This window comes from Podarcis vaucheri (genome assembly GCF_965113315.1).
Source record: "Podarcis vaucheri genome assembly, chromosome: 11".
Classification (NCBI taxonomy): Eukaryota; Metazoa; Chordata; class Lepidosauria; order Squamata; family Lacertidae; genus Podarcis; species Podarcis vaucheri.
In genome coordinates this window covers 10580169-10593682 of record NC_138749.1, presented here as the reverse complement: position 1 = coordinate 10593682, position 13514 = coordinate 10580169, and the positions used below count along the sequence as shown (strand labels likewise).

General features: G+C 45.7%; 1 protein-coding gene and 1 long non-coding RNA gene across 2 annotated transcripts in view; one reads left to right on the top strand and one right to left on the bottom strand.

The window, feature by feature from the left end:
• The window catches only part of ZBTB7C (zinc finger and BTB domain containing 7C), a 246159-nt gene that overhangs the window by 55854 nt on the left and 176791 nt on the right, over positions 1-13514 (top strand). The window lies entirely within an intron of this gene.
• LOC309514312 lies at positions 6623-9989 on the bottom strand. Its single transcript, XR_014211913.1, has 3 exons — positions 9969-9989; positions 8648-8728; positions 6623-7379 (listed from the first exon to the last, which is right to left on the bottom strand). It is a non-coding gene; the product is annotated as an uncharacterized lncRNA (long non-coding RNA).

Here is a 13514-nt window from a genome sequence, read left to right as displayed (position 1 = left end):
GGACCTCAGTGTCCGGGCAGAACGATGGGGGTAGAGACGCTCCCTCAGGTATACCCATGGGGGCTTGGGAGCAGATGAAGATCAGGGGGAGCCATGCAGGTCACCGGAGAGCAGGCAAGAACCCATTTCACATCCCATCTCCCCTCCACACAGACACTGCAACTGAACATAGTGGTTTCTCTTTCCTATCCGGCAGATCCCATTACAGAGCATCTTGCAACGGGCTTTTCAATGTTCCTGCTTCCCCCCTCTCTTTCTCCACACACACACACCTCCTCCCTTCACAAGTCCAGGCTCTTCGCTCCCCCCTTTTTCTTCTCCCTGGTACCCGTTATCTGTGCTTACAAGTCACACGGGAGGTCAGCTTGGTCTATCAACAGCTGCCGAGAGAGATGCTTGCTCTGTTTGCCTCACGAACATCCACTTCTGTGATCTCCGCATAGGCTTAGCTGAAAGGCAAGGTGAATCCTAGGTCTCCGCTTTTGTTTGGCACGAGGAAAACATCCCCGAGCAGCCTCACATGGGAAAGGCGGCTGGTTGCCATTGCTGGTGTGAGTGAGTGAGTGTGTAAGTAACGCATAGCAGTTGCCGGAAGCTGCAGGAGGGGCGGGTGTTCCGGCCCTGCTTGCTGTGGGGCAGGTGGAGATGCGGTTGGGTCAGCCGCACAGCCCAGTTCCCCATGGGGAGCTCAGTGGGGCACACAGTCCCTGCAGAAAGCAGCATTGTCAACCTATAGACTTGGGACTTTTTAGTGTGTGTGCTGCCAAAGCCTCCTGCATCACGGCTGCCAAGCACTTGACGGCCTGGATAATAAATAATAATAATAATAATAATAATAATAATAATAATAATAATAATAATTTATTCATATCCCGCCCTCCCCAGCCGAAGCCGGGCTCAGAGTGGCTAACATCAATAAAAGTAACACAGCATTCTAAAATCAATTCATTCTAAAATCAATTCAGAATCAAATTAATGGCAACCATTGGGCTAGAGTTCTGTGAGGATTACCAAAGGAGGGGGTCAGGCTGTGCCTTGGCCAAAGGCCTGGTGGAACAGCTCCGTCTTGCAGGCCCTGCGGAAAGATGTCAAGACCCACAGGGCCCTAGTCTCTTGTGACAGTGTTTTCCACCAAATCGGGGCCACAGCCGAAAAAGCCCTGGCTCTGGTTGAGACCAGCCTAACCTCCCTGTAGCCCGGGATCTCCAATATGTTTTTGTTTGAAGACTGTAAGGTCCTCCGTGGGACATACCAGGAGAGGCGGTCCTGTAGGTATGAGGGTCCTAGGCCATATAGAGAACAAGAGCTAGGCCATATAGAGAACCTAGGACCAAGAGAACCAAGAGCTGGGTTGGTTAGAGTGTGGTGCTGATAACACCGAGTCTGCAGGTTCGATCCCTGTATGGGACAGCTGCATATTCCTGCGTGTACAACAAAGGAAATCCCATGTTGCAAAACAGAGAACTCTAAACAACCAAAAGCAACACGCGGCTAATAATGTACTAACAAGTGTTTATGCAAATTCATAAACAAAAAGTATGTCAGAGTCACAAATATAACGTAGAACAACAGTTTTTCTGGATAATTGAACTGTTTCAATGAGGATTCTTCATCAGCTGACAATATTAGAAATAGAAATCCATTGAATTCAAATATAATACAGAAATTGAAATGACGGGCCTGTATGAACAATAAAAAATAAAAAATACATATCCAATGAATTGTCCCTATAGGTACATAAAGTAGCAATGGATCAGCAGTCACTTGATACTGTAGTAAGCTGATACTGAAGGCAAAGCCCTAGCAGCATTATAAAGGCTGCCCACAGGTGTACTGAATCACATATAATTTAAGGAAATTTAAAGATACAGTTCTACGTTCGGAGCACCTATCACCACATAAAGGTATCTGCAGCTTTTGGGCTGTTGAAAGGTGTTTGGTCTCCTTCTTAGTGATACTGAATGTCTACACCTTCTATTTCTGTTCAATGAACATTTATATGTGTGACTCTGACATACTTTTTGTTTAGGAATTTGCATAAACACTTGTTAGTCCATTATTAGCCATGTGTTGCTTTTGGTTGTTTTGAATATTCTTGCACGGCAGGGGGTTGGACTAGAGTTGGCCCACCGGCTTCCTATAAATTATAAATAAAATTTTAAAACCCTGCATCCCTTTGGCAAGCATCACCCACTCAGAAGGGGCTGCTGTGCTTGCAGTTCTTATCCAATTTAGTCAAAAAGGCAAACCAACAGCCATTTGCTGGTTTCCCTGTGATGACCACTAGAGTGGCACAAAGCTTTGGAAGGAGGTTCTGACATGAACTTGAGGCAAAATGACCGCCCTCAGAAGTGGTCTGAGGAGAATCGACTCACTTTTTGAAATCCTGAAGTGGGGTCCGAATAAAATCTTGTGTTTGGTGCACACCTCTAGCACATAGCTGTCAACGTTTCCCTTTTTTAAAGGGAAATTCCCTTATTCCGAATAGGATTCCTCGCAAGAAAAGGGAAAAGTTGACAGCTATGCTCTAGCGGGTAGCTCTCCCTTGTGCTTGAGTGGTTGTGTTTTAGCTTGGAGCAACCCTCAGGGAAAGTGTTTGCTATGATGGGAATTGTCCTCCGAAACATTTTGAGGGCATCAAGTTGGCAAAGGCCCCTAAATCGAACGCACCCCCAAGCGGTGTGACCTGGTAATTCCTGGTAGTTCAGTAGTTCCCTCATAGCTTAAATACCGGTTCTCACCAGGTGAGGGCACAGATTCTCTGTTTGGAATTGGCACTGTGGAATCTCTTTGGCAACGTTAGCATACCCAGAACTCAGGTATGAATTGGGTGTCAAACCCCTTTGTCACACCCTAGAGGCCATCACCAAGCCCTGTGTGCAAATCCTGTCAGCATCGCCCTAGAGCCAGTGCACCAACTGGACTCATGCACCTCAACCCCGACTGGGCTGGGCGAGCTGGGTAGCACCGCCAGAGACCTCCTTTTCCCACAGGAACAGGTCACAGTGCTGTGGACTCACAGCTTAGAGCTGAGAGCACCGGATTCACTGTCTCAATAATACAGTCGTTGCGCAGCAGAGTTTTGCAGAGTCTTGCAGAGTATAAACCACTCGGAGAGCAGCTCTGTAGAATATCTTCCTTTTATTCTGTAACTACAACTATGATACAAAACTATATACAGAGCTGAATATTCTAAGCATAAATCAATGCTACACTGAGAGTCTGCAGCTGCTCTTAGCAGCAACCTTATCTCTAGGATCTCTAACACTCTCACTCTCTCCGATACACTGACTGACTGACTCTCTCTCACACACACAGATATGTTGCTGGGCAGAATAAGTAGATAGGCAGGACACGCCTCCTCTTCTCTGTGGAGAGTCAGCAGAGACCATCAGGAGATGGTCAGGAGATCTCCTCAAATCCTTCACTGGAGTCGTCTCAAAGCTTCACCGAGGACTGAGGTGTGTTGGCCCACCATTGGTGGTGGTGAAATCAGAAGTCACAGTAGACTTATACTTTTATTAGGACCTAATAAAGGCGCCGATATGTTATTAGAATGGATTGCAATGAATAATTAGTTGGGCATAACAAAGGTGTTGCCCTACTTTTAGTTTTATGATAAATAGTTTCGCAGAAGAGGCACGGCAGCACATTAATCTCCTTAGAAGGGATGCCCAGCGCCCAAAGGTGCTGTGGGACAATTCATTGGGAATGGCTTTTGAACTATTGTTTTGGTGCTGCCTTTACTTCACCCGTGTACTAATTTTATATCGTGCATTTACTCACCAGCTGGGTTCACATTTTGGTGGTTCAGGCAATATTTGGGCCCTGAAATACTGTTGCTTTTCAGGCAGCACATTGTGGGGGGGGGGGTCTAAGAGTGTGAATTATGAGCAACTAACTCCTCGGTTCAAATCTCATCCTCACCACGAACCCAGTTAGTTGTTAGGAAAAGCCTTGGAGCATTATCCCCCCTGAGGGAACACCTTGCCTAGGGGTATTCAGGGAGTTCATGGCTGAGCTAAGATTTTACCACTCATTCTCTTAGAACTACAGTCAGGAGTGGGTGAGTGCTTTCCTCTGCCCATAAGGTGGGGGAGGTGCGCCCAATTTTCAAAAATCTACCCCAGGACAAAATGGAGAGTAATTACTATAGAACTGGTGCCACAAAACACCTAATATAGCCTCTTCTCACCCCCCCTCAGGAATTCAAAATGGCACCCATGGTTCTACAGACCACTGTATTTTAATACTTTGTTGGAAGCCGCCCAGGGTGGCTAGGGAGACCCAGCCAGATGGGCGGGGTATAAATAATAAATTATTATTATTATATGTGAATACGTGTGGAGAGGGTAGCAACGTTCAGATTTCTGGGCATTGAATTACAAGAGGATCTGTCCTGGAGTGTCAACACAAGGGGGCTTGTGAAGAAGGCACAGCAGAGACTGTACTTTTTGAGAATTCTAAGGAAAAACCATCTTCCGCAGAAACTGCTGCTTGCCTTCTATCACTGTGCCATTGAGAGCGTGCTCACTTATGGCTTATGTGTGTGGTACGGAAGCTGTACTGCCCAGGACAGGATGGGGTTGTGCAGGGTTGTTAAGGCAGCAGAGAGCATTGTTGGCTGCCCACTCTCCACCTTAGAGCAGATTTATGCCACAAGGTGCCATAGGAAGGCACTGGACATAGTAAAAGATCCATCGCATCCTGGTCACTGTCTCTTCGAGCTCCTGCCGTCGGGACGGAGATACAGGACGATGAAGACAAGAACGAGCCGTCTTAAGAACAGCTTCTTCTCCAGAGCGATCTCGGCCCTGAATGGGAAGCCTGGACTTTGAAAGTCATCTAATCTTCCTTGCTATACTATACTGTATTGTTTAATTAGTGTTTTTATGGAGCAGTCAAGTAATTTTGTTGTCCCTGAGAGGAGGCAATGACAATAAAGATATTATTATTATTATTATTATTATTATTATTATTATTATTATTATTATTATTATTACCCCTATGAGGTAGGTAAGGCTGAGAGGCTATAACTGTGCTCCAAGGTCACCCAGTGATGGTAGTTGTGGGCATCATATGGACCCACTAAAATCTGGGATCAGGCTACTGAGCCCGTTTCAAGGTCCTTGTATTAATTTGCAAATCCCTGAACAGCTCAGGTCCAGGATCTCTTAGGGACCACCTAGGTATCCCACCGAGATCACCTGTAGGAGTGTTGCTGGTCATCCACCGAGTTGGTGAGGCTCATTGGACATCAGCAAGAAACAAAACCTTTAATATGGATCTTCTGATAGGGATTCAACAGGCATTTTCCATACTGAAACGTTTTTTTTTACGCTGCCAGGCTTATGCAGGCAATTAAAAAAAAACATTTTGCTGTAAGCGTTCGCTGGCCATCAGTAATTTGTGTGTGTTTTATTGTGTATGTGTAATTGTACCAAACCACCCTGGATTTGTTATGTTATGAAATTGCAGTATACAAGTCATTTTTATGAAGACATAATGGTTGTCTGTTTAGGTAATGGATTTATAGCTTTCAAGCCACGGTTGTTGCATTTGGAGGCAACCTCCAGGCGGTTGCTATTTTTGGGGTGGGATTCAGTCGCATCCTGACAAATTCAGAGTGCGCAATTAAAGCTGATTGGAGGGCTTGTGCAATAAGCCCGCTTCCGAAATAGGTTGGGTTTTTGTTTTATTTATTTTTTTGCGAAAAGGCTAGTGATGGAAAACTGCCTGGGAAAGTTTGGGGAAATGCTTGCCTGGTGCAATACATCCCAGAAAACAAATAAGTGTAAATGCTCGTTAAATAGCCAACGCCGTCTCACTTCTCTGCAAACAATCTGAGATGAATGCTCAATAAGTAAGGTTTCTGGAATCACCATTGGCTTCCATAGCCCAGCGTTAAGGTCAAGGGGTGGTATTCAACTGTGTTTTGCTCAGCTTAGGTAAAGGTAAAGGGACCCCTGACCATTAGGTCCAGTCGTGACCGACTCTGGGGTTGCGGCGCTGATCTGGCTTTATTGGCCGAGGGAGCTGGCGTACAGCTTCCGGGTCATGTGGCCAGCAGGACTGAGCCGCTTCTGGCAAACCAGAGCAGCACACGGAAACGTCATTTACCTTCCCGCCGGAGCGGTACCTATTTATCTACTTGCACTTTTGATGAGCTTTCGAATTGCTAGGTTGGCAGGAGCAGGGACCGAGCAACAGGAGCTCACCCCGTGGTGGGGATTCGAACCACTGACCTTCTGATCGGCAAGTTCTAGGCTCTGTGGTTTAACCCACAGCGCCACCCGCGTCCCTTAGACCCACTTAAATTAATGGACCCAACCTAGCCATGTTCTTTAATTTCAATGCGTCTACTCTGAGAATCATCGAACACCATGCTAGGTCTTTGCCGCATTTCCAAACTGCAAGACTAAAGGAGGGACGCAGATTCCCTTGCCAGCTTTGAAGAACGCTCCCAGTGGGTGATTTGACACCTAAGTACATCCTTTCCCTATTTTGGCCGGCACCAGTTGGAAGAGCTTCCCGAGGCATCCTTAGTTTCTGTGTGCGGAGCTGGAGCAAAAACACGCTCTCTCAGGACCAGCTGAGAAAATGTGTCACAAAGCAGCCATCGTCGCCTTCCGCTGCTGTTCCTTGCAGAGGATGTGTGCGGTCTCTGTCCTGCCTCCATGCAGGTTGCTGCTTCATAGCCTCCTCCTCCCCAAGAACCAAAGGCAACATTTGTGGTTCGCTTTACGTATTTACGGTGGGAACCTGATGCCAGTCACAGCTTCCCACCGCAAGTACCTGTGGCAACTAAGGATAGATGAATATGTCACTTTCAGTTCCTCGGTTTTTCCAGCCTTACACTCTGTTTGCTTCATTTATGCATCTGTTTTTAAAAGTGCATGAACATTTGTATGTATTTTCTTTTCTTTTTTTCCAAGTCTTTTTTATTGAGTCTTACATTGCATATTAAAATTCAAACATTAAACATCATCATCATCATCATTTAAAATTCCCTGAATCCTTTGACTTCCCTCTGTTACCATTATCAAACATTTTCCCTCAAATGCTTCACTTATTTTCTCTATTTTTCTTAAACAATCCATTGTTTACCTTAGTTTTTAATACATTACAAGTGTTACTCAAATCCTGCCAAAGTTTTTAGTTGTTTACAGTGCTCTCTTAAATACATTGTACATTTTTTCCCATTCCTTCTTAAAGTTCTTCTCTTCCTGGTTTCTGATTTTCCTGGTCATTTGCGCCATTTCGGCATAGTCCATCTTCTTCATCAACCATTCGTCTCTGGTCGGGGCTTTATCTTCTTTCCACCTTGGTATGTATTTTCTTCCACATTTCTCCTAAGAGATGCATTTTGATACAGGTTTCTGCCCAGTAGACACATTGGGGGAAATTGCTTGCACAAACTTTGCAGTTCAGGAGGTGTACAAGGCGCCATTCAACCCTCTTAGGGGTTCTGCTCTGGATTGTGTAGGGTTTACTCCTCAACCTTTTCAAAGATATCCCTCAAGGCAGCAGAGACTTAGGATCAGAGTTTTCCTTCTCCAAGATAGACTACCTTCCCAGGTTGACAAGTCCCATTTGCCCCTCGTTTACCCTCGCTAGATTCAACATGCTGCCATCTGCCTTATTGCAGGGCAGATTCGAGGGTAAACTATACGTGGAATGAGTCTGCCCCTGAGGTTTGATGAAGGTAGAAACTGTCTCTTCATGCCTTGTTACGCTGTTGTTTCTACGGGGATATACACTCGGCATTTATCATCCCTGCTATACAAAAATCTCCAAATGGGTCCTGAACGCGTGACCTTCAGGTGTGGGGCACACTTCCATCCACAGATGAGCCACAGCTGCCTGAACATCATGCCCTCTTTCTAACCTTTGGCTTTCTCAGTGGTCTGCCGTGTCCTGTCTGTGACCTTTGTCTCCTTTGTTATACATTGTTCAAGGGGAAAGTGACATGGTGGAAGCAGGTGCCAGAATAACTTTGTACCACCCCACGATCGCATGATTGGCATATATAAAGGGCACAGTCCAAAATGTATCTGACTGGTTTTGCATATTGTGCTAATAAAAAGAGCCTCGGCAGAGCTAGCTGGCAGCTTGCTTGTGTACAGCTCACCTGCATTACCAACTCCTGCCTCATGTCCTTCACTTCAGGCCTGAACTTCAATGTCTAAAATCCCTGGTAGAGGGCAAGGGTCCAGAGATCACACTAAGGGTGGCCAAATTCTGTCTGACTGCCATAAAACTTAGGGAACAAGCTGTGCTACCATAATGACTAAGGCCTTAAATGACAATTTTAGGTTATATTTTAGTGATTAAGATTTAACATATATTTTTAACTGCTGCTATATCTGTATTGTCCCTGTTATACCCAATTGCAGATCCAAATGTATCCCTATCGTGTTTTATGACTTCCCTGATATTGTATGTGAGCTGGAACTGGTCTGTGACCGAAATAATAAATTCATTCATTCATCTGCCCCTCACTTCCCTCTACAGCTTGAGCAGAAATCTCCTTCTTGCCCAGTGGACCCACTCTTGGTCTCACCCACTCAATCCTCTGGAGCCTGTCTTTGCATGCAAGAGCAGTCCCTAACTCACTGGGGGTTTGAGACCCATCGGTTACCCTCACCTGGTTTAGCCAGCCAGTCAAAGCCTTTACTCGGGGTGTGGCTGCTGTCCCATGCAGACAGCTTCTAGCAGTTTCTTTAGGCTGGGTGTTAAAATAAGAGGAGACTAACATGTTGTTGGGAATGGGGCTAAGAACACAAGACAAGCCCTACAGAATCAGGCAGAGGGTCCCTAATGGAATCATCTTGGAAGCCAGCTCAGTTGTGCTAGAACCGTTAGAACTACCAGTTTCTTGTGAGCAATCTGACCACAAAATTCTGCACCAGCCTGAAGTCTTCAGAGGCAGCCCTGTGTGGGATATACAGTGGTACATCGGGTTAAGAACTTAATTCGTTCTGGAGGTCCGTTCTTAACTTGAAACTGTTCTTAACCTGAGGTACCACTTCAGCTAATGGGGCCTCCCGCTGCCGCTACAGCACGATTTCTGTTCTCATCCTGAAGCAAAGTTCTTACCCCGAGGTACTATTTCTGGGTTAGCGGAGTCTGTAACCTGAAGCATCTGTAACCCAAGGTACCACTGTACAGTGATCTACTTTCTGTGAAGATGGAGGCTTTCCTTAGCCATCATGGCAGAAAGCAACTGGCAGTTCCATCTCTCCTGATGGAGGCTGCTCTGCTCCGTGTCTTAAAGACAATGGTTCAGAAACGCTTTGAGGACTAATTAGGTAGTGTGCCAAAAGCACAGCGCCTCAAGTTGCATCAAACGGAGCGGGTCAAAGAAGCAATCGATGTTCTCCCTTTGGAAAAATATAAAAGCCACAAGTTATTTGGATCTGTATCTAGTGTTAACTAGAGCACACAAATCCCTTCCAAGGCAGGGAGCAGCAGCAGAAGAAACAAAATCTTACAATAACAAAGATAGATATTAATTTTAGCTGGTCCACTTGGCTAAGAGTCAATAGAAGCCAAATTGGATAGCTTTACCTGGTGACCGGAGGGCATTTTACTTCCCCCTCAGGCAAGCCCAAGCTCCTGTGTGTATTTTAGTGTCTATGAATTGTCAACGTCAGAAATGCTAACAAGTGTGTTATAAATTGAATGAGAATAGCTATTTTTAAGTTCTTTTACCTACTTCCTTAAATAGACACTTTGTGCGAAAGGGGGAGGTTTACAAGACGGGGTTCTGCAGCGTAAGTGAAAGTTAAGGGTAATGGAAAATAAATTAGAAACCCCTTTGATTAGTCTATGGATCTATGTTTTTGTTTCATAGGAATAGCAGGCAATCGCCCTGGATGATCACGATCACCGTTCAGTGTGCCTGGGGAAAAGAAAACTCCAGCATTCAAACACTCATTAGGAACATAATAGTGAGTCGGACTCACCGGTACATGTGGGATATCTTCAGGAGAAGAAAAGAGAAAGGAGTAAACCCTACACAAATCTGCCTAAGATGGTTGGATGGCTCCTTGTATGCTGGTGCCAATCATCTTGCTCTGCTTTCCTTTAGACCTCATCAGTCTAAGGAAGTCAGATTATCCTCCGCCAGGGCCAGGGCCTTCTCAGTGATGGCACCGACCTGGTGGAATGCCCTGTCCCATGAGACCAGGGCCCTGCAGGAATTAACTTCCTTCCACAGGGCCTGTAAGACAGAGCTATTCCACCTAGCTTTCAATTTGAACTTTTATTCCCCTTCCTTCCCTCCCCCTCCCCTTTTTATGAAGATTGGACTCACCGGTACATGTGGGATATTTTCCCTTTTCATTCCTGGTTGTAGTTCAAAGCATCTGAAGGGCACCAGCTTGGGGAAGGCTGAGCTAGACCCTGGCCAAGTGACATCTCCACTCCTGCTAGTCAGGGATGTTTTGTATCATTCTTAAGACAGACTTCATTTTCAGATCCACAGCATCTTTGATGTCCATTGACTCTGCCCTTTTCAGTTCTGCGTTGCTCCTAGCAATCACGTTAAGTACCTCCATGATCTTTATTTTAGTTTCTTTTTCTGGTCCTAATTAATGACCCCAGGAGGAACGTGGCGGTTAAGTGGTACAGAGTTTTCTCCAGCAGCTACCTACCGTCAGCCTTGCTCTACATGCAACCACTTTTGAAAACAATAGGGCAATCAGAGCCTCTTCACAAGAGTGCTCATATCTGCCTGGGTGTTTCTTTTTAAGTGGGAGAGAAACAGATTGGGAGAAAGAGGTCAGCCATTTAGGTTAATTGATCCCAAAGAAAGGCTTGGAGAGGTCAGGATTGTAGGAGCTGGGTCCCTGCGGAACAAGTTTGGTCTGCAAGAGTCCAATAACTTGGATTCTACAATTGCCACCAAAATGTTCTATTCGTGTGTACGAGCACCTATGTACTGTCAGTCCCAGCATTTCACAGATGAAATTAGGGGTGCTATTGTGCACTTTGCAAAATACACAGTTAGCTGTGAGTTGGTCCACACAGTTGGGCAATTTATTGGGACCAGAATAAATGTCATGAAATATTGGGCGAGCTATAAAAGTCTATAAGGATTGGAGAATCTTTAAAGAATATTTTAGAAAACTATGGAATAAAAGGAAACATCTTGGCAGAATTAGACTGATCCCTGTATTGTATAAATATAAGTTCGTAGGGAGGTAAAAAGAAATTATATAAGAAATATGTAACTGTGCGGTATAAAGTAATGGATAGACAAAGTACAGTGAGATTAATTGGAAGTCAGTTTTAAATTTGTTTTCTATAAATGTTATAATTGTGTTCAATACCAGGAGTATATAAGATGATAATTATATTAATCTTCTTATATCTTAAAAAGAAAGAAAGAAATATTGGGCGATGTCAGGGAACTGACATCGGAGCGAGAGGCGAAGGGGAGGCTCCCAGATGATGCTGGCGAAGGACCCAGCAGCAGGGGGAGAAACAGCTCAGTAGAGGGGGAAGCCAATCAGCGCAACACCGGGAATAAAGGGGGGTAGACCGGGGAAGTGGAGAGAGGGCTCCAGGACTCTTCACTGGACATCAGTGAGGAGAGCCCAGGTCCTCCACTACCCACGCCTTCCCTGCGCAGAAGACTCCCGCGCAGTGAGAGGAGGAGGAGACTGGGTGTCAAACAACTTTTATGTTGGAAGAGGTTCAAGAAACGCCCACTGACGGATTCTGCCAGTAACTGAGGCAGCCACCATGAGAAGGGGCTGTGCAGTCAGAAAGTTTTAACAAGGCAAATTAGCTGAGAAAGGCACCAGTTTACTCACGAGTAACTCATACCCATTACAGGCGAGCTTTGGAGTCCCCTATAAATCTTCATTAGACTGCATGTAAAGTAAAACAGAGGCAAAGGGGAACAGGAGACACAGTGCATTATTATTTTGGTAAAATCGGAGGAGAACCGTAAGAGTGTTTTCTGTTATTGTCATTGGAAATGAACCTTGCCAGGCTGTTATGTGAGAGCCTAGTCTCCTCACCTCAAAAAGAGTATTGAGGAGATGGAAAAAGTTCAGAAAAGGGCAAAACAAAAGAAAACAACAGTCACAGGAATGGGGTGGCCGTGAAAAATTCACTTGCGTTTAGGTTTCTGCACTGATAAGATTCCTTGCAGGAGTGCACTATGGCAGTCACATCCTTGTGTGCTCCCCAGAGGTGTCTGGCTGGTTGCTGTGGCAAGCAGACTGCTGGACCACATAGGCCTTTGGCTTTTCTTGCGTTCATACCCTCCTCTTCCTTTGCACTAAGTACCACTTAGTTCTCCATTCACCTGTGGCTGCTGAATTTCTGATTTGCTACAGTTTGTTTTCGGGTGGTGCTGTGGGTTAAACCACAGAGCCTAGGACTTGCCGATCAGAAGGTCGGTGGTTTGAATCCCCGCGACGGGGTGAGCTCCCGTTGCTCGGTCCCTTCTCCTCTCCCCCTAGCAGTTTGAAAGCACGTCAAAGTGCAAGTAGATAAATAGGTACCGCTTTGGTGGGAAGGTAAACGGCGTTTCTGTCCGCTGCTCTGGTTCACCAGAAGTGGCTTAGTCATGCTGGCCACATGACCCGGAGGTTTTACGCCGGCTCCCTCAGCCAATAAAGCGAGATGAGCGCTGCCACCCCAGAGTCGGTCACGACTGGACCTAATGGTTAGGGATCCCTTTACCTGTTTACAGTTTGTTTAACGATTTGATACTATCGCATGTCTTCACACTCCAGGCTTTGCTCCACTTCCTGGATCAGCTACTTCTCCCGCTGGTTTTCTCTTCGGCTTTGCAAACTGCAAGGGTTTTGCAAGTTTAGGCCTTGCTGCTAACACACCACATCCCCATCACCTACTTTTTCTATGCTATTATCCAAGTCCATCCTCTTCTAGTTACATGCATCTATTGGCCAGTGTCAGCTAAGCCTGGCCTGAAGCTATTGAAACGGTGTTGGGGTGAGCATACGCTGACATTCTCCGGTGTTTGTTAAAGCTGTAAAGCTTTTGCGATTTAGGTCAAGAGGGGAGGCTAAAATTCTCTTTGCTTGAGCGGAGAACCAGGAGATGCTCTGTCCCGTACAGGCGGGGAGATTTGCTGCGAGACATTCAAAGTAATCCTGCATCCCTTTCCTCTCACAAAGTTCACAAAAGCGGAATTCTCGGTGCAATCTTACCTGTGCAAGCCCTGCTGAAACGAAGGGCATTGTGTAAATTTCAGCGGACGGTGCCCTTGGGTCGCCAAGAGAATTGATTGCGTGAAAATGGCCGATAAGCTGCTTGTTGCCCGACTTAATGGGAGAAAGCTTCTCCCTCAAAGGCACACCGTGTTTTCAAAATGGACTGTTTCTTGGCACACTGGTGGGCGGGAGGCCAGCAGGAGTCAATGCTCTGCTTGTGATTCTTCATGGCAGGGAAACTAATTGTTGCAATCAGACGACAGCGAGGAATGTATTCCCTTTCACGTACACTTAAAAGAAAACAAGCCTTTCTTAAGA